This window comes from Schistocerca americana, chromosome 2 (genome assembly GCF_021461395.2).
Source record: "Schistocerca americana isolate TAMUIC-IGC-003095 chromosome 2, iqSchAmer2.1, whole genome shotgun sequence".
Classification (NCBI taxonomy): Eukaryota; Metazoa; Arthropoda; class Insecta; order Orthoptera; family Acrididae; genus Schistocerca; species Schistocerca americana.
In genome coordinates this window covers 554,087,217-554,114,117 of record NC_060120.1, presented here as the reverse complement: position 1 = coordinate 554,114,117, position 26,901 = coordinate 554,087,217, and positions in this window count along the sequence as shown.

Genomic DNA, 26,901 nt, shown 5'->3' with positions numbered 1-26,901 from the left:
TAAAAAAGAGAACGAACACAATTAGGCTAAAGAAAGTACATATTATGCAGAAAAGTGAATAAGAACATTTCACTATTATTGTTTACATTTGTCAGTGAACGTGGACGCAAGACACAGGTAAGCCAGGACATACACGTCAGTCGGTGACTAGCGATGTTTAACACGAAGTGTACTTGTAAGTTTTGACGGAATGTTTTTGTTTGGTCACAGTGGTATTTTAGTTTTAAGTTTATATAAGAAGGTATCTGGAGTGAACAATTAGCACAGACCTCGGAACAATATAGATGTAAGTTTTTTTATGCCATTTGTGTATCAAAGCAATAGGGTACAGGGTAAGTTACAGAAAAATATTGGACTCCCTAAGGTACAAAGGATAAATATGTGACGCAAGTACACTATAGGTTGCTGAGAAAGTATTGTGTGTTTTTGACGTATGCACACCACGAGGTTCTATCTATGAATGTATTGCATAAAAATGATGTTAATTGTTTTTTAATGCTGCAATTATAAAAATGATTTCTAGCTGCTAATGAAAGTTTAGCGTACTATATATCATACGCACAGTAACCTAATCTATGGAAAGTGCACCTAAAGATAGGTTCAAAAATGGTTCAAATTGCTCTGAGCACTATGGGACTTAACATCTATGGTCATCAGTCCCCTAGAACTTAGAACTACTTAAACCTAACTAACCCAAGGACAACACACAACACCCAGTCATCACGAGGCAGAGAAAATACCTACCCCGCCGGGAATCGAACACGGGAACCCGGGCGTGGGAAGCGAGAACGCTACCGCACGACCACGAGTTGCGGACCTAAAGATAGGACGCATGAATAACAACTTGTGTGATCTTACTGTTATACCGATAATTTTTTTCCAACTTTATATACATGTTTGAATGCAAGTACGATGTTGAGATACGATTTGTGAATGTTAACTGAGGCAAACATAACACCGTCTCATATAACAAAATAAAGGAGTATGTACAAGGTAAGTTACAGGACACCAACTAGGCGAAAGAAATGAGGTAACGCCGAAACAAACACAATTATTAACAGGTGGCGCTCGGCGAGATACTGCGAGACTTCAATCGGCGGAGAAAAGCCACTAAGTTACATTGTCACTATGACTGACGACTGACGTAATAAAACATTACCAAGATCACTGAGAAATACACTACGTAACACTAAGTAACGCCAGAGGATTTTAATAATCTATTTTTTCAGTATGAAATTACTAAGGACGTATGCTGACTTAGAGGGATGCAGTACACTTTTTTTTTGCTATGTTTATAATATTTGTCCAATCTGAGCAGAAGATATTTGATGCAAGGAGAAAGTAACACAAACATGAACACAAAGAAACACCATATACACAAGCACAAACTTTAGAGGCAGTAGCGCACAGTAGCCAAGCTTCATTATTAATCTGTTTTTGTACTACCTAGCAATTTAAGTATAGTGATTTATTTATGTATGTATTTTTATATTTCTTATTTTTTTTATTATATGTTGGTGTATGCTGTGTGTACCATGCGTTGTTACAAACTTGGGTGACGAAAGGATGAAAAACTCCCCCCCCCCCCCCCCCATAGTAACTCACGGGTAGAAAATTAACAGATTTTGCCTCGCCGACGTAGTTCCGTATATAAACACAGGAACAAATAACGAACGTGGGCATTTATCATAAAAGACAAGCTAGTGGTATTATGAGCTACAGTTTTGTTTCTGAACGAACTGCGTAATGAACAGGACAGTGTATATTTACCCAGTGACAATGAGTTATTCAGTGTCAGTGACCTGTGAGCTATACGCAAATAGACACGTGAAAATACGTTTCATACCACAAACCTTTTTCTTTGAGGTAAAAGAGATATACTGAATCGAGGAAGCCTGCTACGGTACGAGTATTTGTGCACTATATAGGACAGTGTGCCGTTGCAAGCCAAATAGTGAAGTGCAGTACTCACCTTTCGTTCAGTGAACTTAGAAGGCACTCACTGGTCCCTTCCCACAGCCAAGGTGTACGGCAAGTTGAAACAAGTGCGGTTGGTTTTTCGCAAACTCTGCGAACACTGCACGGGACACTGAAAAGTATGGACCGGGACGCGCGGCATCGCTTTACGGCGGTGGGCCCACGCAACTGCTGAGCTCCACACGGCGCGCAGCGCGCCATCAAACTGATTGTTGCGTCTGCAGTTGTGCGCATCTGACGCATTATTGGCTAACGGCGTAACATAGGAGGACAATTTGATGCAAAGCAATATCTACGTTTCAATGGACACCCAACAAAGTGCCAAGACATGTAGAAGAGACAATAGTAAAATACGAAAAGCATGTCACTAAGCAGATCCTGGCGTAGAAGAAGGGAAGCAGTGGAAAGCACAAGCAACTCTAAGCGAGAACTAACGCCTCTTGCTACCACAGACACCTCTGCCAGCCCCACACCCTAGATCCGTACACTCCAATAAATATGTGACTTTCCTCTAAAATTTTTTTACTCAAGATACAAAGACTTATGAGAAATGAATTTTATTGTCAACATGCGAACGAGAAGGCTGTTTATACGGCGATGTATTAAGCTGTTTATACGGCGATATGTATAAACCAATGTAATACCATTGTATAATGCAATGTACAAAGAGATAATAAAATAATTTTGTGTATACTGTACGACATAAAAAAGAAAGAAAAGAAGAGAAAGAAGGTAAAAGGAGTATCTAACAATTATGTGTATAATTATCCAGATGCGATGATTTTAAGTGAAATACGATGTAAAGACAATGTAAAAGATTTTGTGTGTATAGTATGTAAGTTTATGTGTGTTTTTCGTGTGTTCTGTATATCCTAATGTATATGTTTTGTCCTCATTGACATGTGTCAGAACTGGTATCAAAACCATGTTTGTAGAATGAAGATATGGGAAGAAAGACACTGACAGTGCAGTCCCATTACGTGTGTATAACAGTCAAGTGTTAAGTGTATGGGCTCATTGCACGGAAAATTGACATTTCTTCGGACAATTCGCCCAAGGGGGCGATGAAAAGGAACTAAAAAATGTTATAATTTAATCTCAAAGACACAAGAAGAAATTTTGTTCGACTGTCATACCAGAGGAATACTCTGAAAAAACTGTTTTGTCCTTGATAGACATAGGACTAATTTCGAGATTCTTTTATTATTTATAGTGTTAACTACTTTTTGTTCTGATGTGCTGGCGTAAAGACGTACTGTATAATTTCATGTCATGTGTGTGTTAAATGAAGGTGTTAAATAATGAAAAATGTGTTTTATGATTTCTGTCAAGATCAAGCCTAAATCCCATACCAATGGAGTACAAATTATTCTGTTAATTCGAGAAGGCGAATTTTTGATGGAGGCGACGATCTTCACGACGGCGCTGATCAACAGTAGAGGTACGTGATTGTGCTCACTACTTTCCTTTGGTGGCCGCTAAGATTAATTCCGACGTGTTTTCGCCGAGACATTCAGAACCTGCAATCTTCCTTTTCATATAAAAGTAAGAGTCCGACAGAAAAAGAAATATTCTTAAATTTAAATAATTGCAGTTCTTTTACCCAGGCCACGGGGAATGATAGAACGTACGTGCCTCTACCCTGATTGCACGTTCGCAATTCCCGAGTGTGTTACGACGTAATTATTTTACGAAAAAAAAATTAAGATACATCTTTCTCATCAGATCGCAACCACTCGCACGCGAATTTACGTACCCTCTGAATGTGTCTAGTCAGTCGTGCACACTGTTTTAAAGCTTTTCTGATAATATTCAGTGGATTGCATCTACGCAATTAATTTTTGTTTATGCTGCAAATCGCACTTCACGCGAAGTATTTATTACGCAAGTTTCAGGCTCCATTTAATGTCAAAAATTCTGAAGTACAGGTGACTAAGCAAGCCGCTACAATAATTTCATATCTCTACAACTACAATAACACAAAACAACAGTAACGTAACAGAGACGGTACGTTACAAATTGCAGCTCGGTTTTCAAACGGTACAATAACCATGAACAATATACACCAATAATAGTTTTATCCTTTTCCAAATAGTTGATGAGGATTATCCCTTGTGAATCCCAAAATACAGTCGCCATAACTTTTCCGGTCGAAGGAATGGTCTTCGCTTTTTTTGGTGCAGATTCTCCCTTGGTAACCCATTGTTTAGATTGTTCTTTGCTCTTATCCATGTTTCATCCACAGTGACTAAACGACGCTTAAAGTCCTGCGGATTCTTCCTGAACAGCTGCAACCCAACCTTGCAACACTTCAAACGATTCAGTTTTTGGTCAAGCGTGAGCAATCGCGGAACCCATCTTGCGGATAGCTTTCTCATGTCCAAATGTTTATGCAAAATATTATGTACCCGTTCATTCGAGAATCCCACAGCACTAGCAATCTCATGCACCTTAACTCTTCTGTCATCCATCACCGTATCATGGATTTTATCAATGATTTCTGGAGTCGTAACCTCAGCAGGGCGTCCAGAACATTCAGCAACACTTCTGCCCATATGGCCCCTTCGAAAATTTTAAAACCACTTATAAACTGTTCTAATCGAAGGTGTAGAGTCACCGTAATGTTTATCAAGCTTCCCCTTAGGTTCCTGAGGCGTTTTACCTTTCATAAAGTAATGTCTAATCACCACACTAAATTCTTTTTCAACCAATTTTTTACAATCACTCGACTTCCTTGATTCACACGAATGCCAAACACAAAGAAATAGACCAATATGGATGAAACTTGATGTGCGTTCTTTCCAAAGTTGCTACTAACTAAACATGACCTCGATACGCGCCGGTGGTGCCATCTCTCGGACTTTGCACGGACTTTTCAAACGTCCCTCGTAAGCTTGTTCCAACTATCGGGGCTCCCACAGTCTTCTTTAGTTTGAGAAGAAGTCTCTCACTTAATGTAGCCTTATGTAATATTATTTTTAAAACAAGCAACGATAGTAGTCCACTAACGCTTAATGTTTTCACCTTACGATATGTCACATCACAAAACACAGATGTTTACAAGCATTTGACGTCCACCTGTATTATCAAATAGATCAGTATTTTACGCAGCACAAAGGTGCCTCTCAAAGCACACTGCGTTTGCATCTTGCTTTTATTGGTGACCATCCTGTTTAAGGAAAAAGGAGTTTATATTTTTAAAGAGGTTGTCCTATTTGCCACGGCGATTTTCAGAAAATTTTGACCACAAATGTGAATGAAGTTGCTGAATTGATAAACGTACTCAACCTCTGTAATGCTATATTCCCTTTGGTCGGAAAGGCTACTTCTTTTGAAGAGGACAGCAGGCAGTATGTGTTAAGCAGTCCAGCAGTGTACTTGATTTCAGACAACCTGCCATGTATTTGACGAGGGATTATTTAAAAAGGGATTTTAAAATAGCCGGCCTGTGTGACCGAACGGTTCTAGGCGCTTCAATGCGGAACTGCGCAGCTGCTACGGTCGCAAGTTCGAATCCTGTTTCGGGCATTGATGTGTGTGATGTCCTTAGGTTAGTTAGGTTTAAGTAGTTCTAAGTCTAAGGGACTGATGACCTCAGATGTTAAGTCCCATAGTGCTTAGAGCCATGTAACCATTTTTTTTATTTTAAAATAATATATATTAAGGAAAAGTATTGAGGAAATGAAATGATGTGAATGGAAGAATGATGAAAACCAGTTTTTAAGGTAATCCAGTCTTTTTATATTTGTAACTATGTAGTTTATTACTGTTAGAACACTGCGTATAGCTGAAGTTTTTTTATATCTGTAACTATGTAGTTTATTACTGCTAGAACACTGCGTATAGCTGAAGTTTAATGTTGAAATTTTTTAGTGCAACAAACGGTTTGTTTTATAGTTGAAACAAGTATAAAGGAAGGCAATTGTACGCAGGAGAGTTATTGGGAGACATTTTGCGAATTTGTCAAGGTGTGAGAACATAAAATATGTGTATTGTTATCATGGCTTAATGAAGTTTAGTTAAACTTGTAGCCTTTGTTTTCTTTTATCAGTCGTTAAGATTAGTTCCCTATTTTCATTTTTACTTTCATGACACTATTTGTACATTCGCATTGCACATCGCGAGCTGTGTCCTGAGGAGAATTGTGTGAAAACTGGTAAGATACCGTCTTTTATTGCACATCGCAAGTACAGCACATGAAATTTGGTTCTCGACAATCACTTTTATATTCCTAATAGCAGCAGGTTACAGACTAGACGAACATTCCGTGCGACAGGTATGCCAATAAATTTAACTACCATCAAAGTTCATGTCCATTGTAAGGCACAGTGATTAACAAAGTGTTTTTGTGAAAATATTAGTATCAGTTCCGAGATTTAATACCAGCAAAATGTTTCAGTAAAGCGCTATCTTGCGAATTTTCAGGTAGTTTTATTAGAAAGTCAGATGAGTTAATTTTTATGTCCATTTGCTCTGTAACTACAATAACAGTTCTCTTATAGTGATTGTCTCCAAGACTAAGGGATAAAGAGTAGCTATATTCGGGGCCAACATTTAACCCGAGTCATCAATTTTGCAGCCAAATACCATAGGTAAATTTCACTGAAAACGAACTCCTTCCTCGCAGTCGAATTGTTTGATGTACCGGGTAGTCTGGATTTCGCAATTTCCGTTAAAAATCAAATTTTCACATAGTTCTGATGCTCTGCACTGAGATTTACATGTTTCTATGTCAAAGTAGGCTTTACACATATCTCAGATACCAACTTGATATCCACAAACACGAGTTTAAGTATTACAAGAAATTTTCAATTTTTCAATCTGCAGAAAGTATATTTTCGCCAAAGGAATTTCCTGCTGCGTAGTTTAATAATGCTCCATATTGTACAAGGTATTGTATTACTTTCGAATATTAATTGCTCTGTGAAACACATTAAATCACGACGGAACAAGTTTCTATCTATAATTTCGCCTTAATGTTAAATAAATCTCGTTTTAAAACCAGTGTTCATATAAGAGGAGAGCAAACATAAATCCACTGATTTATTTGAATAACTCCACATTTTAATGTGCGTGGTCTTATTCGCAGTGGTGTCATCTTATCTTTCTTCCAAATAATAACTGGTTCACCTAGCCAGTAAAAAGGGCACGTTGAGATGAAAGCAGAGTGCGAACCATAATTCAATGCAATTCTTTCTTCTTACTTTTCTAGGGATTACCAGAGAGGAAAACCTCGTTACCTGCTAGAAAAATTTCTGTTTCCAGCTGGGGACTATTCCAAGATAGGCATATTCAATTGTTTAATGAGCAGGTTGAGAGCACATGTACAACATCTATATACTTATATTCAACACACATATATGTAATAATAATGACAATAACATCTCTTAGAAATATCATACCAGAAATGTGGACGGTATGTACACAAAAATGAAATATTGCAATTTAAAACAAATGGTACGAAAATATTTGGTTATGGTTATTTATATTGCAAAATTTGTTGTTTTGATACTATGATAATAAGGATCATTAAAAATATCGTATAAGTACAGATAATGTTATTATTTTAGAATCATTTATCACATAAAAAAGCGGTAAAACTATAGTACAGTAACAAGATCCAGTTTCCACCAGTGAATGTGACTGCCATGACGTACGAAAAGATGTGACTGACAACTGCTGGGTAATGACCGATAAAGGACGTTTAACGAAGTCGAAGAACGAATTCGTGGCATGGGGAAATAAGCCTAATCCAAAAAAGAACAAAAATCGTTTGTGATGTACCTTTTCCATTTCTTACTTTTATATTTTCGTTTCCTTCAAAAGCAAAGAGTAAAAGGTGAGGCGGTAGCCCAGCGAGGAGCCTGCATCTACCGTCATGTATTTTCGTTTTCCAAATGTTAAAAAAAAAAAAAATTCCTGTTCCTCGCTAACAGGATGGATTCCCTGTCTGCTAATGAACGAAGGTAGAAGCACGTTATTTTAGAGCGTAATCAGTGGTAGCCATTTTGGGTTGAGATAATAGGTAAAAAAGTTAGTGAAAAATTGAGTTATTATTCCAAGTAGTACTGTAATATAGAAGAATTCAAGAAACCCACCCGTGTATATTTCGGAGCTAATACGAAGGTCCGATTACAAAATGAATGATGGACACGGTCAAGATTTTGTAGGTGGATACGGCGATCGGACGTAGTATTACTAATTGGAAAGCATAAATCTACAGCAAGAGAAAGAAAATTTCGTCCATATAGAACTAATATGAACCCATCTACAGGCATAGCCCAACTTATTGTGCTTGTTCGAGCGCCTGGAAGTTAATCTCATTATTTCCATATACCAAACATTTATTATATATTTTTTATTATCTTATACGTTTGAATAAGAAAAAAAGCCATTAAAATAATTTCTCAAAGACACGTTATTTTTTCATCGAAAAAGATCCACGAAAGTACCTCTCCCTATCTATCGGCTACATATTGTCAGAAATTGGACACGCATTCGTGGGAATGAATGACAAATATCGACAAAAGAGAACCTGGGCTGCTGAACGCAACAAAATTGCTTAAAGTCAGTAATTTGGATTGGTTGTGTTCAGTACTGGCAGCACGCAACAGGTGTGTTATGTCTGGGTAGATGAGTGAGCGCCGCTGACGTTCCAACAGCACGCGAAGGGAAGGAGCACACTGTCCGCCGTCGTGGAACGGACTCTGTCCCAATACGGATCGTTTCTTTAGTAAGGTGTAGAGACACAATATGGTTGCATAAAGCTACTACGTAAATTCTATTTTGAAGTCACTTGAAAACATTTTTTTGTAGCTAGTGAAATGGAAAACTATGATTTCTTGTTCCTCTCGATGAACGAATTGATATTCGAAGCACCCCTTCAGAGAAGAATTGACAGTACTGACGACACATATAAATGCTCATGCCACAATGGCCTTGTTATTACGTAAAACAAAAGGAAAATCCCTTTAACAGTCCTAGCGCTATTCTCCTGCCTCATACAAAACGCCATCGTCCCTAAATTGCACGTGGCCCAAAAATTATCAGAACTGGAAACACTGAAAAAAAAGATAAGAAATAAAAAATTAACTTCAAGGCTTTCACACAAACCATAATTCTAATGTCTGGACTGGAAAGAATTGCTCCCTATTTCTATTCCACACGCGAGTCCAGGGGAAATATGTGATGTGTTAAGTATCAACTACTTTCGCATATTTAGTATAAGAAAAGTCCTTCTTCTTTTTGCTGTTTACTACAGATAGCCGCATAGATGATATTTAGATCGTGTTTTTAACTGTAGAATTCTCGGACACTCTTGGAACAGATGTGACACAGACTGCAGTTTTGGCATAATTTCAAGGTTGTTGCAGATCTTACAGCTTCCCCAGCAGTTGCAGTTTCCTTGAAAAATTTGTATCAGGGACTCAGCAATTGATCTATATATAAGACGTGCAAGTGGCTGTGTCCCCTCACGGCAACACAAAGGCGGTGTTGACAGCCGCATCGGGGTATGCCAAGGACTGAGTTGAGGCATGTGCTTTCCAAGGAAGAATCCCGCATCAATGTACACAACGAACGTTGTCGCAACGAAGTCTGGAGAAAAAATAGTGCGACGAAGCCCCAACATGTATAGCCGTTGGTGGGTGGTCGATCGAAGCGATATTGTAAACATCCAAAAATACGAGGATAGTGTAAAATAAGTGCATGTGCGACTTTTCAGGTTTTATCGATGATCTGCGTCAAGCTGCTGTGAAGGGCGATTATTTAAACTGCCTTTCACAGCACAAGAGCAACAGTGAGATTGAGGAATGTTGCAACAAACGGTTGCAGTTAATGGATATGATAAACAGAGAATTCAGAAAATTAAATATGGACAGAGAAAAGAATATGAATGGAATCGCTGCGCAGGGTAGCCGCCCGGCCTAAGGGTGCCTTGCCACAGTTGGCGCGGCTCCCTCCGTCGGAGGTTCGAGTCCTCCTTCGGGCATGGGTGTCTGTGTGTTGTCCTTGGCGTAAGTTAGTGCAAGGTTAAGTAGTGTGTGAGCCTAGGGACCTATTACCTCAGCAGTTTGGTCCCACAGGAACTTACGACAGGCCGGCCGGAGTGGCCGTGCGGCTCTAGGCGGTGCAGTCTGGAACCGAGCGACCGCTACGGTCGCAGGTTCGAATCCTGCCTCGGGCATGGATGTGTGTGATGTCCTTAGGTTAGTTAGGTTTAATTAGTTCTAAGTTCTAGGCGACTGAAGACCTCCGAAGTTAAGTAGCATAATGCTCAGAGTCATTTGAACCATTTTGAACTTACGACAAATTTCCAATTTCCAAATGAATGGAATTAGCGTATCGCAGAAAAGAAACAAAGCCATTTTTCCTAAAAAATTACGATGTGATTTCTATAGCTACAGTAATCGTACTTTGAACGAAAGGCCAGGTTAAATATCGGTCAGATTCCAGAGCTTATAAGATTACAGAGGCTGAGAAAAATTATACACTGATGGAAAAAAATCGCAACACCAAGAAGGTGTTTTGCAACGTAAACGAAAGTTGGTAGGCGTGTTTATGCATCTGAAAGACAGTGTCTATTCAAATTTAGCACCAGTGTCATAGCAGTGGCACTAGTAGCGCCACTATGAGGATGCAAATCAGGTTTTCTTTAACTGCACACTGTAACAGTCGTGAACGTTAGTTACTTTTGACATTGGACGTGGTGTGTTAATGTTAGTCAAAAATATCTTGAGGGCGGCAAATACGCCGTTATCAACACGTCACTGAGTCTGAACGAGGGTGTGTAATAGGGCTACGAGAAGCTGGATGTTCGTTTTGCGATACTGCAGAAGAACTTGGCAGGAGCGCAGCCACTGTACATGACTGCTGGCAGCGGTGGTCGCGGGAATGTGCGGTCGCAAGAAGACTGGGCTCCGGACGGACAGGCTGAGGGCTGTCGAGAGGAAAGATGATCGTTTTCGTCGTACAGCACTGGTTGTTGTTGTTGTGGTCTTCAGTCCTGAGACTGGTTTGATGCAGCTCTCCATGCTACTCTATCCTGTGCAAGCTTCTTCATCTCCCAGTACGTACTGCAGCCTACATCCTTCTGAATCTGCTTAGTGTATTCAACTCTTGGTCTCCCTCTACGGTTTTTACCCTCCACTCTGCCCTTCAATACTAAATTGGTGATCCCTTGATGCCTCAGATCATGTCCTACCAACCGATCCCTTCTTCTAGTGAAGTTGTGCCACAAACTCCTCTTCTCCCCAATTCTGTTCAATACCTCCTCATTAGTTATGTGATCTATCCATCTAATCTTCAGCATTCTTCTGTAGCACCACATTTCTAAAACTTCTATTCTCTTCTTGTCCAAACTATTTATCGTCCATGTTTCACTTCCGTACATGGCTACACTCCATACAAATACTTTCAGAAACGAGTTCCTGACACTTAAATCTACACTTGATGTTAACAAATTTCTCTTCTTTAGAAACGCTTTCCTTGCCATTGTCAGTCTACATTTTATATCCTCTCTACTTCGACCATCATCAGTTATCTTGCTCTCCAAATAGCAAAACTCCTTTACTACTTTAAGTGACTCATTTCCTAACCTAATTCCCTCAGCATCACCCGACTTAATTCGACTACATTCAATTATCGTCGTTTTGCTTTTGTTGATGTTCATCTTATATCCTCCTCTCAAGACACTGTCCATTCCGTTCAACTGCTCTTCCAAGTCCTTTGCTGTCTCTGACAGAATTACAATGTCATCGGCGAACCTCAAAGTTTTTATTTCTTCTCCATGGATTTTAATACCTACTCCGAATTTTTCTTTTGTTTCTTTTACTGCTTGCTCAATATACAGATTGAACAACATCGGGGAGAGGCTACAACCCTGTCTCACTCCCTTCCCAACCACTGCTTCCCTTTCATGTCCCTCGACTCTTATAACTGTCATCTGGTTTCGGTACAAATTGTAAATAGCCTTTCGCTCCCTGTATTTTACACCTGCCACCTTCAGAATTTGAAAGAGAGTATTCCAGTCAACATTGTCAAAAGCTTTCTCCAAGTCTACAAATGCTAGAAACGTAGATTTGCCTTTTCTTAATCTAGCTTCTAAAATAAGTCGTAGGGTCAGTATTGCCTCACGTGTTCCCATATTTCTACGGAATCCAAAATGATCTTCCCCGAGGTCGGCTTCTACCGGATTTTCCATTCGTCTGTAACTGTGCATCATACTAAATCTTCAGCAGCAACTTGAGCTGTAGTTGGCACCACAGTGACACAACGAACTGTTACACATTGGTTACTTCCAAGGCAGCCCTGGCCAAGAGAAGTCTACTAGTACAAACAGAGGTCTTGATTTGAGGAAGAAATTTCTGAGAAAGCACGTTTGGAGCACAGCATTGTTTGGTAGTGAAACATGGACTGTGGGAAAATCGGAGCGGAAGAGAATCGAAACATTTAAGATGTGGCGCTATAGACGAGTGTTGAGAATTAGGTGGACTGATAAGGTAAGGAATGAGTATGTTCTGCTTAGAATCGGAGAGGAATGGAATATGTGGGAAACACTGAAAAGGAGAAGGGACAGGATAATGGGACGTGTTAAGACCTCGGGGAATGACTTGCGTGCTACTAGAGTGAGCTGTGGACAGCTCCAAGCCAGTCGTTCTGTAGAATGCATTCCACCGACCCCAAACTACCACCATTTGGCAACTTCAGTAGTGTGAAGCGAGAGCTCATTGGAGGGCAGCGTGGAAGTCAGTTAGCTGTGTTTTCTGATGAAAGCTGGTTGTGCCTCAGTGTCAGTAGTGATGACCGTGTGTTGGTTAGGAGGAGGCAGCAGAGGGCCTCCAATCAACCTGTCTGCGTGCTAGACACACTTGACCTGCAGCAGGAGGTTGGTCTGGGTTGGGGTCTCGTATGACAGCAAGAGCACCTCGTGGTTATCCCATGCACCCTGACTGCAAATTTGTACGTCAATCTTCTGATTCGACCTGTTGTGCTGCCATTCAAGAACAGCGTTCCAGGGAGTTTTTAACACCATTGTAACGCACTCCCACATACCACTGTTGTAACGTAACGCTTTACAGAGTGTCGACATGTTGCCTTGACCTGCTCGATCACCAGATCAGTCTCAAATAGATCACGTATGGGGCGTGATTCGACAATAATTCCAGCGTCATCCATAAACATCATTAATCGTCCATGTACTGACCGACTAAGTTCAACAGGCATGGAACTCCATCCCACAAAATGACATTTGACACATGTACAACACAACGCGCGCACGTTTGGACGCTTTTCTTCAACATTCTGGCAGCTACACCGGTTATTAATGCACCATCATTTCACATTTGGAATGGCGTAGCTCGTGCTTTCAATAACCTACGATCTTCCAATGTTAATCATTTAAATATGTTACCTAGGCAAATGTATTCCCCAAATTTCATTACTATTCAGTCATTATTTTTTGGTGATGCGATTTCCTTCTGTAGGTAGGTACTGGACACACAGGCAGGAGCTTTGAACATCGTTATAGGGATCACCCAATTTTGACGAGCTTTACAGCGTTCAGGGTGCAACTGAAGTGCCACAAGCATGAATTACGAGGCGTGGACGAACAGGTGGAGTGCATAGAACCCAGAAGGATCGGTATCTGGATGGCTCAGAGTAGCTGTACGCGTGTGCCCGAAAGGAACTGCATATCTTATTAAATGGGCAGAGTGAGTTTCAGTACAGTAGTTATTTGGATATGCTTTTGGAATGTGCTTTGTCCGGATGCTTTTCTTTTTCCTCTAAGCTCCCGTTATAGTCCAACAGCCTCTCGCCAAAATCGCCTTCAACGGCGTCTGATTCTTTTGTCATGGAAACAATTTTAAGAGGAGTATTTGATTGCGCTTTTTGATCTTTTGAATACTAATCGGAATAAACCGTTGAAAAATAGAAATTATTAGAAAGGGAAGCTCCTCTACCCTGGAATGCTAACTCCTGCTCCTTGTAAAGGAGCGAACCCTCTATTTTTAGAATATAAAACTGGTTAATTAAAACAACTTTTTTTTAAAAATCCAGGCCCTGTTACGGACTGTGGGCTGAATCCAGACCTTACACATGTTTTTTCCCTCTTCTTCCAATGACAGAAATCAAAATAAATGTCTTATCTTCTAAGCCTTGTTCATTTTTAAAATACAAAGACTTTATTTATTTGAAACATAAATGAAAAACTCTCCTTGAAGTATGGAACTATTAAAATAATGCTTTGTCCTGTAAAAAGCTAGCTTTCATGCGAAATGATAAACGAAAGGTTGTGACCCCTGAGGGAATTCTGTACCGACTGCGGTCGAGGCCCTGACTTTATTAACGGTAGTCTGGCACTGACGACACGCAACCACACGGCCACGTCACCGATGGTGGGACCCACCTGTCGTATCCGTCAGCTCTCAGGGAGAGGCGGACGGTCGTCGTCGTGTTTGCGACGGGACATTGTGGGGGCGTGGCCCATACCGAGAGACCTTGGCTCGCCTTCATGGGGGAGCCAACTTGACGCGGCACTTCTTCCACGCAAGATGACACAGTGGCTTCTGGAGGGCTAACGCCATGAACGCGGATTCTTGAGTTGTTAAGAACTAATGATGACTCATTTTTTTGTAATTTCAATTGACTCCTTTATAAAATTTCGAGAAAAACTGCGTCACACCTACACTTACGCAAACACAGGACGTAATTCTCTGTATAGGATGAAAAACTTTCGCATTTTCCCCCTTCTCCTGATTGTGGTGTGACCGTCAGTTTTTTTTTTTTTTACATAAATGACATGAAGTTATTTTATGAGTCAGCGATCATTATCACTAGCCAATACATATGTCCGTCTTGATGGCTGTTTGTACAGCGATTTGTTTAGCTATTTGCATAGCCGTCAAGACGGCCCATTACACTGATTAGTTCTTTTGAATGCGGAAGCTATTTAGTTCTCAACCTGACTAATTTCATCATTAGTTCTTTTAATTTACACGCTAAGGCAACTTAGCAGGTCTGTGTATCGTAAATTATTATTGACACAATGGTACAGATTCTCTCTTTTATGTACTACCTGAAGGTTGGCTTTAATACTGTCGAGTAATTGGAGGCTGCTCCAAGTGAACGTTTTTGTTGAACTACCCTTCATAACGTTGCTGAGGTAGCTGGGTGTTCAAGGTAAAGTATCCTCTCTCTGACAGGCTTCCAACTCTCGAAAAATATCTGGCTTGAAAACTATTCACTTCCTGCAACGCGAATGAATATTAGTGACAGGTCTAAATGTCAGTCATAACTGAAGCAGTCATGAGCAATTCACCGCACCAACAGATTCGAAGTGGCGTTTAAGAGTGCTAATGCACCTAGGCAGATAATCTTGTCCTGTTTGATTGCGTACTACATCCTGTGAGATTTTTAAGGAGAATAAGGGGAGCAGGTCCATCAACGTTCAACATTTAGAAATAGCAAAACGGAGGATAATATCACCCCTAAAATACTCTCTCTCTTTCTCTTTCTCTTTCTCTCTGTCTTCCGGTATGTCAGTGTGTGTTTTCGTATGACACACATTCAAGACATTGAAGATGCCATCCAAGCGAGCACCGAAAGCTCCTGTCACCTATGTTTGAAAATATATTAAATATTGGAGATACAGTTTCACTCCTACTCAGTTTTTATTTTTTTGTGGCGGCTGTAAGAAAGGCTGCGGAAGATACTTTCGTCTTTTGAATCCAATGAAGTTGCAAATATCTAGCGGTGTTCCGAGAAACGACGTGGCTGTATCGTCTCAGACCAGGTGAACAAAGTGCCCGAAAGTATTGAAAATTCCAACAAGTGATTTCATCTTGATTCTTACTTTTTGTTTGTAGACTGGTCTCTAACTAAAGAAGATCGCATGCCAGGTGGGTTTCATAGTGAATCGTAGCGGTGATCGTGAGGAATGCGCGCGCAGGAGCTGCATCCTGTTTCACGAACGATCCAGCTATTGTCGTCAGAAGAATGTCCTCAAAGTACTCACGCGCCAGATGCTACAGGAGGGACTGTATCCCTTCATGAAGGCTGTCAGTAACAGTCAGCCTGTTGATCTGATCTAACATTTATAGGGCGCCACGTGTTAACTAAGAAGTGCTACTACAAATTACAGTTCGCTGGACTATATTGATTCCTAACCGACAATTAGCGAGAATCGCAGTTTTTATTTATTTTGGTCCAGGTAAACAGCGATTCACCAATAAACAGTGCATATTCGCCATTATGACTCATTCCTAAAATTCATACTGCCTAAATTAGTCTCTCCTCAAGAAAGTTATTGGAGTGAGGGTGTGATATTTCACACTCGTTCCATGAAGAACGCGCAGAAATTCTTGTTGAACTGTTGAACCTCATTTAGATGGTCAGGGAATGTTCCACATTGGCTCTTCACCCTATAAATCTTATCGTTCGAATATAACAGTGGCAATAGGAAGAGAACTTCATTCACTAAGTGGTTGACAACGCCTCGGAAGAGCATAGTGGGTTGCTACAGGTGCTGTAGAAGAGGATGCCCAACAGGCCTCGTGCTTAAGTCGGCGTACATCCTATACTTTCGAGGCAGCTTCACAGGAAAGGTGCATGCACTCTTTTATAATGTTCTCTGACGCGCCAGCAAGAAATGGTCAGAGCTACTGCTCCTCTCAGAACGTACTACCGGATGTAAACATACAGTAAAGTGAGGATATTAACACCAATGACTGAGGGAACAACCGGGGAACGTAGTGTTATACGAATCTTGAGATTCAGTATATACCAGTGACCCTCTGAAACACTGTTCTGTGAAGGAAACAGTTGGTATCTTCAAAGAGAAATGCTCAACACGTAAACTATGGCTGTCCATTCGTTATATCAAACCTCTGCCGGATACGAATAACACTTGCAAACTGCTCCCATATAACTCAGAAGTCATTCTGAATTTGCACGATGTTTTCCGTTCATGCTGGAATATTTAAGGCGTTCCTGTTTCCACCTGAAACGCTTACGAACTGTTTATCTTCATTTTCTCTGTATCCCTCGGTAACAGTACCACTAAAATGAGCATCTGCTTTGTGTCAACTGGCTTCGAAAAGTCAAACTATTTGGCGTAAATTCTTTCAATTATAGTAAGTATATTGTCAGAATTAAGGGTCGGGTTACGCTAGCTTATAATAAGCTGAATAGTTTACTAGAACAGCGTCTATACTACAGACCCAAAAGTCGTCCAACGAGTTCATCACTATCTCTACTCTGCGACAGCGGCCTCCCCTTGCTGTTATATTCTTAACTGTTACCTGTAATGCATGAATAGAAGAATCATATATATGAAACCAGATTAAAGAAAAATTACGTTATAATGTACATTGGAACATTGCAAATTTGGGAAACCGATGGTCTATACCAAAGCTCGTGAGGAAAACTATAATTTCTTTTCAGTTATATTTTCAGTTAAAGGTATGGATTAATTTTTGATCCCCACTGAACGTAGATGCCACGAATAAATACAAAAGCGTGTGGAAAGTAGCTGCCAAGGTATATTAATCAGATACAAGCTTGTTCGCTGAGCCGTGCGAACTGTGTCACCTGAAGTAAAGTTATATAAAACGAGTGTTAATGCTTGGAAGAACATAAACGAAGTGGTTATAGATTTGGCAAAGACTTTTGCAACTCATAGACTTGTAGGCAAGATAGTTGCAGCACAAAGCTTCGAAATCTGTACATGCTCACGAAGTTCTTAACAGCATTAACACTGAACGAGATGATGCTATAGTTAACACAGTGGACTCGAATTCGGGAGGACGGCTGCTTAAGCCCGCATCCGGCAATCTTGATTTAGGCTTTCCGACATTTCCCTAAATCGCTTCAGGCAAATGCCGGGATGGTTCCTTTGAATGAGCACGGCCAACTTCCTTCTCCATCCTTCCCTAATCCAATGGGACCGATGACCTCGCAGTTTGGTCTCCTCTCCCAAATCAACCAACCAACCAACCGAGTAACCGCGGAATATATCATGAATTATAACGCTCATAAAACTCATAAGTGCCTATGGGCGATAACTTCAGATCAAACTTCACTACCTTGGCGTAAAGTACAGCCTGAAATAATGCGTTACAGAAATTAACACACAGGAGGTGTACACTATCTGATCGAAGGTATCCGGATACTCTTACGTTATGCGGAATTAACCACTGGGTTTCACAAGAAAGTAGGGAAGTAGTTTATCTGTGGGCAACATTGCCTAAAGTTCAAGTTTCTACCACTATTCAGCGCTGCAAACGCGGCTCTCAGTCGTTAACAGTGCCAGAAAATTAAAAATCCAAGATTGCGCTAAGGGATATTTAAAAATGCAAAACAGCGCTGGTGGTAAATTAAAAAAAAGGACGATGGTGAGAATTCCTAGATGGAGGAACTAAGACAGTTGCAGATAGCAACCCCTCCCCTCCCCCCTCTTCACCAGTCAGAGGATAGTATTTTATCTGTCATTAAAATGAAACAGCGAGTCCCAGCCCAGTATTTTAGCAGTCATTAAAGTGAAACAGCCAATCACAATGTGGCCTTTAACAGTCATCTTGGCTGTGCTCGAAAGTGTCCGAGCCATTGAATTTTCTGCACTATGTTAAAAGGTATTTATTCCACATATTATGTAAATGGTGTAACCACAGTATTTCCACATCTTAAATATGTCAGCAAAACACACACACACACACAATATGCTTATGTCAAGTGTTATAATGGTATCTCCATGAGTAAAGTATGTAAATGGTGTTGGCATTTTGATCTGAGGCCATATTATTGGTACTTCATAGAACGAACTGTCCTCACCCAACGTTTACCAAGTTGTTCAGTAACGTTTCACGTCAGGAAGCACGAATTTACGGGAGGGGAAAATGGTAATGAATCATGTTCTACACTAAAGAAATATATTCGACTACATTAATCGGCAGTTATTGCTTTTTATCGTAAATGATTTAGGCCTGCCTGAGGTTATGAACAAAAACAGTCATCGAGGGAGGCTGTAATATTTACCGATCGTAACTATGATGTCAGGGCTCCCTAAAAAGGTGTACAGACGATATTTTCTATAATCAACTACTAAATAATACCAAATGTCTAACTGCAATGCATCAAAATACGACATGTAAAAAAAAATAATATATCTACAGAGAAACGAATTGACCAAGCACCACTATGAAATAGTAAAAGGTATTCTAACAAGATCTTTATTGCATACATCACTTAAACTACTTTCTCAATACACAGGGAGGCCCCTCACAATACAAAATGTTTACATACAACATGGCCAAAGACTGTGGTGGAACAAGATACAGATGAAACATGGCGGCAATGGCGGAAGAATTATGAGACATCGATATCTCAACAATACAATCATTGCACCAAAATAAAATTATTTATGAAAATAAGCAGAAATTTAGGAAACAAAAATAGACGCGCGCACGCACGCACGCACGCACGGCCCAAAAACACATACACGCACACGCATACACACACACACACACACACACACACACACACACACACATATATATATATATATATATATATATATATATATTTCCTATGGTAATGCCCAACTAAAGTTACAGGTATCTGACCACATACGAAAGTTCCAACTTTGCTCCAAAATAAAATTATATTAGTTCTCAAAACATCTACTGTTTCATGCACAAAACATGTACAGTACCAGCTTCATAGCTTAAATGTTGTATAAGATTAAAAAAAGTGGCTTGCATTTTTGCACTACAGATAAAACTTCTACCATAAGCAGCACTTGCTGACGATCGAAGTTTGGTACATGCCACAGTCTGCAAGCTTAATGGACCCTCAAATTAAATACTTCCATATATAAATTGTCTGTATTATTTATCAAAATACACAACTTGCTTATTGACACTACTGAAATAGATTACAGGTTAACTGATGAGCGAAAGTCGATCTTTATACCACATATTAGAGACAAATATGCATAAAAATCCGTTCTGTAACATCTTGTGTATTTGAATTTTCCACCAGTGTCATCTCGCATTTTTTAATTTCCGTCTAGCATCAACATGGATTTTTGAATTTCGTGCTATGCGCCACATTGTATTTTCTTACTTTCTCACCGGCAGCAATGACTGAAGTGCCGTGACAGCAGCGTTGACATGTGGCAGAAAATTGAACTATGGGCCAGGTTGTCCAAAGATGTACTACACAAGGAGTATTGTTTTCTCAGTAGAGCTGCAGTAGCAGCAGAATGAGCCGATCAGGAAGATCGGTGACTTCGACCGCGGACTAGCCATTGGATGTCACCTGAGTAACAAATCCATCAGGGAGCTTTCAATCCTTCTAAAGCTGCCCAAGTCGACTTTTGGTGATGTAAATTTGGAGAGGAAACTCGATGGAACAAACGTGCTTAAACTAAGAGCAGGCCGACCGCGTGTACTGATGAACAGGAACAGACTAACAGGGATAGTTGTAAAACGTCACATGAAATCATCGCCCCCGACAGAGTTCAAGCTGTCATGGAGACACACGCCATACTAAGGTCCACAGTGCGGATACTTTGGATCATATAGTGCACATGACATAAAGCGGCATGAACCTGAAATACGTAAATTAGTCAGAAATCACATCAAATGATTTCACTGTGACACCAGTACAAAATTAGATGATCTCTAAGAGTGTCGATAACCATTTGTGCGCCCACGTAGAGCTGACTGCTTGCTGCCTCTTTGCGATTGGCCTGATCGAAATTTCTCCACAAATTAAGAGCCAGCGGGTTCTGTTAAAACCTCTATTAGGAGCGGAAGTCCCGTGACGTCATGTCACATAACTCACGGAGAAAAATGTTTCTACCCCGTCGTTTGGTGTGTAAGGTGTCAGGCAAATCCAACACCTTCCATGAAAACCCTGACATGATAAGCAAATCAAGTAGTATGTCACATAGCTCCGAATAAATCGTGACATTAAATTAACCAAAGTAATACGAGTAACGAGTGAGCAAATGGAATACCACAGACTAACACAAAAATGCCTACATGCATGTCATACCGTCCCACCGTGAGACAGACGCAGTTCCGAGGGGAGAAACGAGAACAGAAGCCGAGAGCAGAACCGTGTTAAGCTAGAAGGCCCTACGATAAGGGACGGACACCCACGTGGCCAGCTAACCACCAGGACCACCACCCAGCCCATGTTAAAACCTAGAGCCCTCCAGAAGAACAGTATATATCTTACGATAACACTAAAAGGGACACACCAGCCGCAAGTTTTAGCGTGAGACTTTTTAGCGTCTTTGTTACGTTGCAAACCTAAAAAAACATTGCCCCACCACGAAAAGTAACCGCTAGGACCACCCCCCAGCCCATTTTAAAAGCTAGAGCCCTCCAGAAGAACAGTATAGATCTTACGATAACACAAAAAGGGCCACACCAGCCGCAAGTTTTAGCGTGAGACTTTTTCGCGTCTCTGTTACGTTGCAAACGTTAAAAACATTGCCCCACCACGAAAAGTAACCGCCAGGACTACCCCCCAGCCCATGTTAAAAGATAGAGCCCTCCAGAAGAACAGTATAGATTTTACAATAACACCAAAAGGGCCACACACCACCTGCAAGTTTCAGCGTGAGACTTTTTCGCGTCTCTGTTACGTTTCAAACTTTAAAAACATTGCCCCACCACGAAAAGTATAACGTTTCTCATTGGATAGACAGAATTTTTGTAGGCGGAGCTTAAGGCTAACATTGAGACCCTGATTGGTCAGATGAAAACACAGCCAGACAGTTTTTTTTTAAAACCAACTTTGGTAAATTGTAGTAAGGAGAAGTTAGGAGGGAGTTGCTTCGGAGACGGCGAGCTGTACGGAGCAGCGCCGGCCGCCGCCCCCTGACGAACACCGACAGGGTAATGAACGCACGTGATGCCGCATTTTTGAGCACATAAGGCTTCACTCAGAATTGCAGAAGTCTCATCTATTACATCCCCTTTTTACATAATACTAGTGTCGATCGTCAATTGAAGCTCATGGTCTTCACATTTGCTACTTAAGTTAAAATCTGAAACGCGATGCTTTTTCTGTTATATAATTACTGAGAAGCCACATCAGCCACTGTAATTTACGACAAGTTAGATAAGCAATTAAAGATAATTGAGGGTCACTGTAGACCATTTTGATAGTTTTCTCTTTTGTGAAACTTAATTTAAACCTAGATTATAGATGTGATATGGCATAGGTCATCCTTCGATCCATTGTAGAACTTGGAAACCCATTCAGGGAATATTCGTTCACATTTTTGTTGAACGCAGTTGGTTTTTATCATCCTGTATTAAAACATTTCCTTTTATCAATAGTGCAATTTATAAACAATGTTTTGTGAGTAGAATAAAATTTCCAATGGTAAACTTAACTGCTTTTTCGACGTTATTTTACCAGCTAACTAAAAATAGGAAAGCCTTGAACCCCTTCCACTAAATTTAGTTAGTATTAAGATTCTTTTACAGGTTTTTGGTTATATCATCGCTAGTCTCACTGAACTCTTCTGAACTCTACATGTCATGTGTGGTCTGGCGTCTCCTTACCAGCAACAGGTCCCAGGTTCAGACTAGTCAATTCCCTAAAAAACACGCTCAGAGCGTCGTTGCGCGAAAGTGGTAGGGAGACACGACTTAGAACAAACAGAAACCACACAAAATGTTAGAGAATGGCGACTCTGCCAGGATGGTAAAATACCATGATTGAAGGTCGACCACGTGCCTAACTAGGTCAGACAAATATCTTGTTGAAAAATTTTTGTAACAATTTTTTTTATTAAAGTTATACATAGTTGAAAACAGTAGCGGCAGCGATAGATAGTAAGAAGATATTCAATAGAAAGTGAGACATTCTAGCAGAGACAATAGCATAATTAAGTTATGAATTTTGATATTGTTAGAATTAAGTTTTCTCTCCAATGCAAGCGCACAGGTGGCGGATACATCGTTGACAAGTTGGTTCTGACCCAACAAGTAAGTGAATGGACTGCCAAGTCGTGTGTCCAAAAAGTTTATGCAACGCGTGGGATCGTTTGAGCGCATGTTCACGCGAAGTAGGGCGTGTGAATTGCTTTTAAAACAGAAAATAAGGGATTGGGACCTTGACCGAATTGAGGTAGAGACCCAACATGAAGATGGACAGAGAATAGAGGACAGTACAACAGACGATGCAGTATCGCGAGAAATAGGACAGATGACGCACCATAACGAGGATAATGTACGCCAAGGCACAGAAAACCTAGGTCAGCATACGACAGAGGAGCAGGAAAGTAGAGAGACAGCCGATGAGGATTCTAACTTGCGTCTTGAATACGTAGAACCCATAGTACAAGTAATCAGAGCTCCCTCACCACAGAGTACAAGGAATGCGAGCAGAAACGTGTCACCGCACAGTTCAATGCAATCGTTTGCAAACCAACAATTGGGCGAAAACACAGAGCGTAGGACGTCTGAAGAAAACGCAATAGGACCCACCAATCTGGCAGAACTATTACAATTAATGACGGAAACCATGACAAGACAAAATAAAATTCAGAATGCAGAAACGACGAAACAAATTGCAGAAACCACGAGACAAATGCGTGAGATTAAAGAACAAAACAAAAGAAATTCAGTTACACCTAAGTCATATTGAAGACGAGGCAAAAGAATCACGAGAAGTGATAGGAAACTTAGTAACAGGTTACAATCAATTGAGAACAGACATTGACAAGGTACAAGCGGACGTTACAAACATTGCGTAATGACACTCAGGACGAGATCAAAACATTACGTAACAACACCCAGGGAGAAGTCAAGAAACTAGAGAAACAGATAAACGTAATTACTAGACAAGCAGCAGGTACAGCTCGTGAAATTGTTGAAAACAGTTTGTTACACAAACGTATCACAAAAGCAGCGCTGAAAAGATATGATAACCGCATAGTTAAAATAGAAGCGCAAACGAAGCGACAATTTCAGAAATTGCGAACAGAGTTGTTGCAAACTATCGAAGAGCGTAGTGAACAGGATCGAACAAGCACTGAGTCTGCAACCACATCCGTACCTGTAACAGCACCTGAAAAACAAGCGATTAACGAAGATATCATGCATTATAGATTCCAATCACAGGCGGAAAATAACATACGTGAAATCAGACAGCCTGCACCGCAACAAACACGTTTCGAAATTCTTGATGAACAAACGGCACCACAAACACATGCGGAACCACAAATGTATGTTTCAAGGCAGTTTGGATCGTGCAATGAAGCAGCAAGGTTAGCCAGACAAGATACCGAACCAATACCTGACAATGGAAAGCCAGCTCGCGAAGAGTACAGTGCAATGCATTCAGCTACACGTTCACAACCGATGGAAGAAAATTATTGCGTACCACTCCAACGATACTACGCAAGGGTAGGCGAAAGTTACAGTGGACAATATCCAATGGATCTACCACAACCGGAAAGAACGACGGGAGAAATGATCAGAAACAAAAGTGGCGAAGAATCGCGAATTTCGTATGGAACTATGACGAAGTACGACAACGATCATTTCCTCACAGTCAGAAAATTTCAACACTTTCGAGAAGGAAACTCATTATGTCCACGAACTTTTATTGATCAATTCCGAGTAGGATTACCAGAACACTGGACGCTAGCACACAAATTAGACTTTATATGTGCACACATGTCAGGAACAGTCGCAGAAACCATGCAGAATGTTGCAGCGACATGCCGATCGTACGAAGATTTCAGAGAGAAGTTTCTCTCACGATATTGGCCCAGTGAAGCACAGAACAGAGTGAAGTACGAATTATTACAGAACCCATATTTTGAAAATTCAGGAGAGAAGAGTCCCGTGAAATTTTTCGAATTAATGGCAATGAAAAATCAATGCTTAGATGTACCATACAGCGACGGAGAGTTGACTAAATTATGCGCGATGAAGTTACCATTGAAATACCAGCAATCATTAGTAGATCGCGGAGGCAATGACGTCGAAGCATTTAAAGGTATTCTAAGGGAACTAGTGTTCATATTTTCGGAAGATGACGCAAGAAAAAGACGAAGCGCACGTGAAAACGAAAGCAAAAAGCAGTGGAATCCACAAGACACAGTACGAAGAAACAGTAATTACGAACCACGTGATAACTTCGCACCGAGAAACGACAATAGATTTCAACAAAGAATCGGTTATGGATTTAGAAGAGAATATGGCAATAACTATAATTCACCCAGGAATGGTAAAAGCTATTACAGAGGGAATAACGACAACTGGAACGGGTACTGGAGAACCAATAGACCGACAAATTATCAACAAAGAAACCAATATCAACAAGCTGAACAAGAAATGAGAATGCAGATAGAAGAGGTGGAGGTAAGACCACCAAACCCCCATAAACGTTCGAATTGACAGCTAAGCGCCCATGCCAAAGAGAATGACGCACCGACCCAGGACAGAGAAGCAAATACCTTAGCACGAGAAGAGAAGAAGGAAGAAACAAATCCTCAGGGGCCAAATGAAAACGAAGACAGGAAAATAACAATATCGTGTTGGAACGAAATTAATTGGGAGAATAGTGACGAGGAAGATGAATTACCAGAGGCATGCACAACGAATGTAGGAGGAAAGGACGAAGTAATGAGTGTTGCAGAGCTATTTGAGATGGAAACCAGGGAAAGCGAATTCAATGAGGATAATGCGCAGTCGACAAAAGTTGAAAATAAGTTACTAGTGGGCACACAACCCAACGCATATAATGAAGGAAGTTATGAAGCGATAATTAGAGCATTTATATGCGATTATGTGGAAGTAGCGACGAAGAAGGAGAAGATAGACGAGGATGAGGAAAAAGTAGAGGATGCTGAAGAAAGTGTAAATGAAGGAAGAAATAGAGAATAGGAAATAAAAGAGAGAGAAGTAGCAGTCGAAGCTTATCCTACAGAAAGTTCGAATTCACAAGGGAAATTCCTGAAAAGGCTCATGTATGATTCAGTGGAGGATTCGTTGATGCAAGAAGAAGAAGAAGAACAGAACCAACCCTTTCAAATTCAACCAATTGTGAATGCCATGGTAAAGCATATCCCAGTCAATATTGTAATTGATAGCGGAAGTGAACTGACTGCGATCTCAGAAAATTTATTCATGCAATGCAATGCCAATGAGGAATTGCCAGTTCTGAAAACACGTAATATTAAAGTAAGAGGTCCTATTAGAAACAATGCTGCGGAAGTTACGAGACAAACAAGGTTAACTCTTTCGTGTCAAGGTCAAAAGATCGAAGCCAACTTCGTGATTATACCTAAACTAACTGTAGATTTGATTATAGGTGCAGATTTTTTAAATGAGAGACGAACGATAATAGATATGGGGAAAGGTAGCGTAACATTCGGGAATGTCACACTTCTCTTTGAGCAAAAGCTAAAATTAGAAGAAATACCAGTTATAAACAAACAATTAAGAATGATGCGAGATAAAGAGGATGAAGAATTAGAATGGTATGCACAAAAGGGGGAATTGCCTCAACTCATGTTAGAAGTCCATAAAGAAATCGACGAAAAATTGCAAGAAGTTCAAGGTATTTCGGAACACAGTAAAAGAGAATTAGAGGGTATTTTACGAGATAAAGCAGAGGTATTTTTTACCTAAGACTGGCAGTATTAAACACTTTCAGTAGAAGTTTGAAGTAAAACAGCACAAACCATTTAAAGTGCCACCCTATACAATTCCATTAAGCTACAGGAATAAAGTATTCCAGGAGATATCTAAAATGTTAGATGATGATATTATTGAACCAGCTACCTCCACATATAACAGCCCACTCCATATTGTACAAAAACGAGATGGGAGCATCAGGTTAGTGATTTATTCCAGACAGATAAACACAATCATAATCACGGAGACAGAT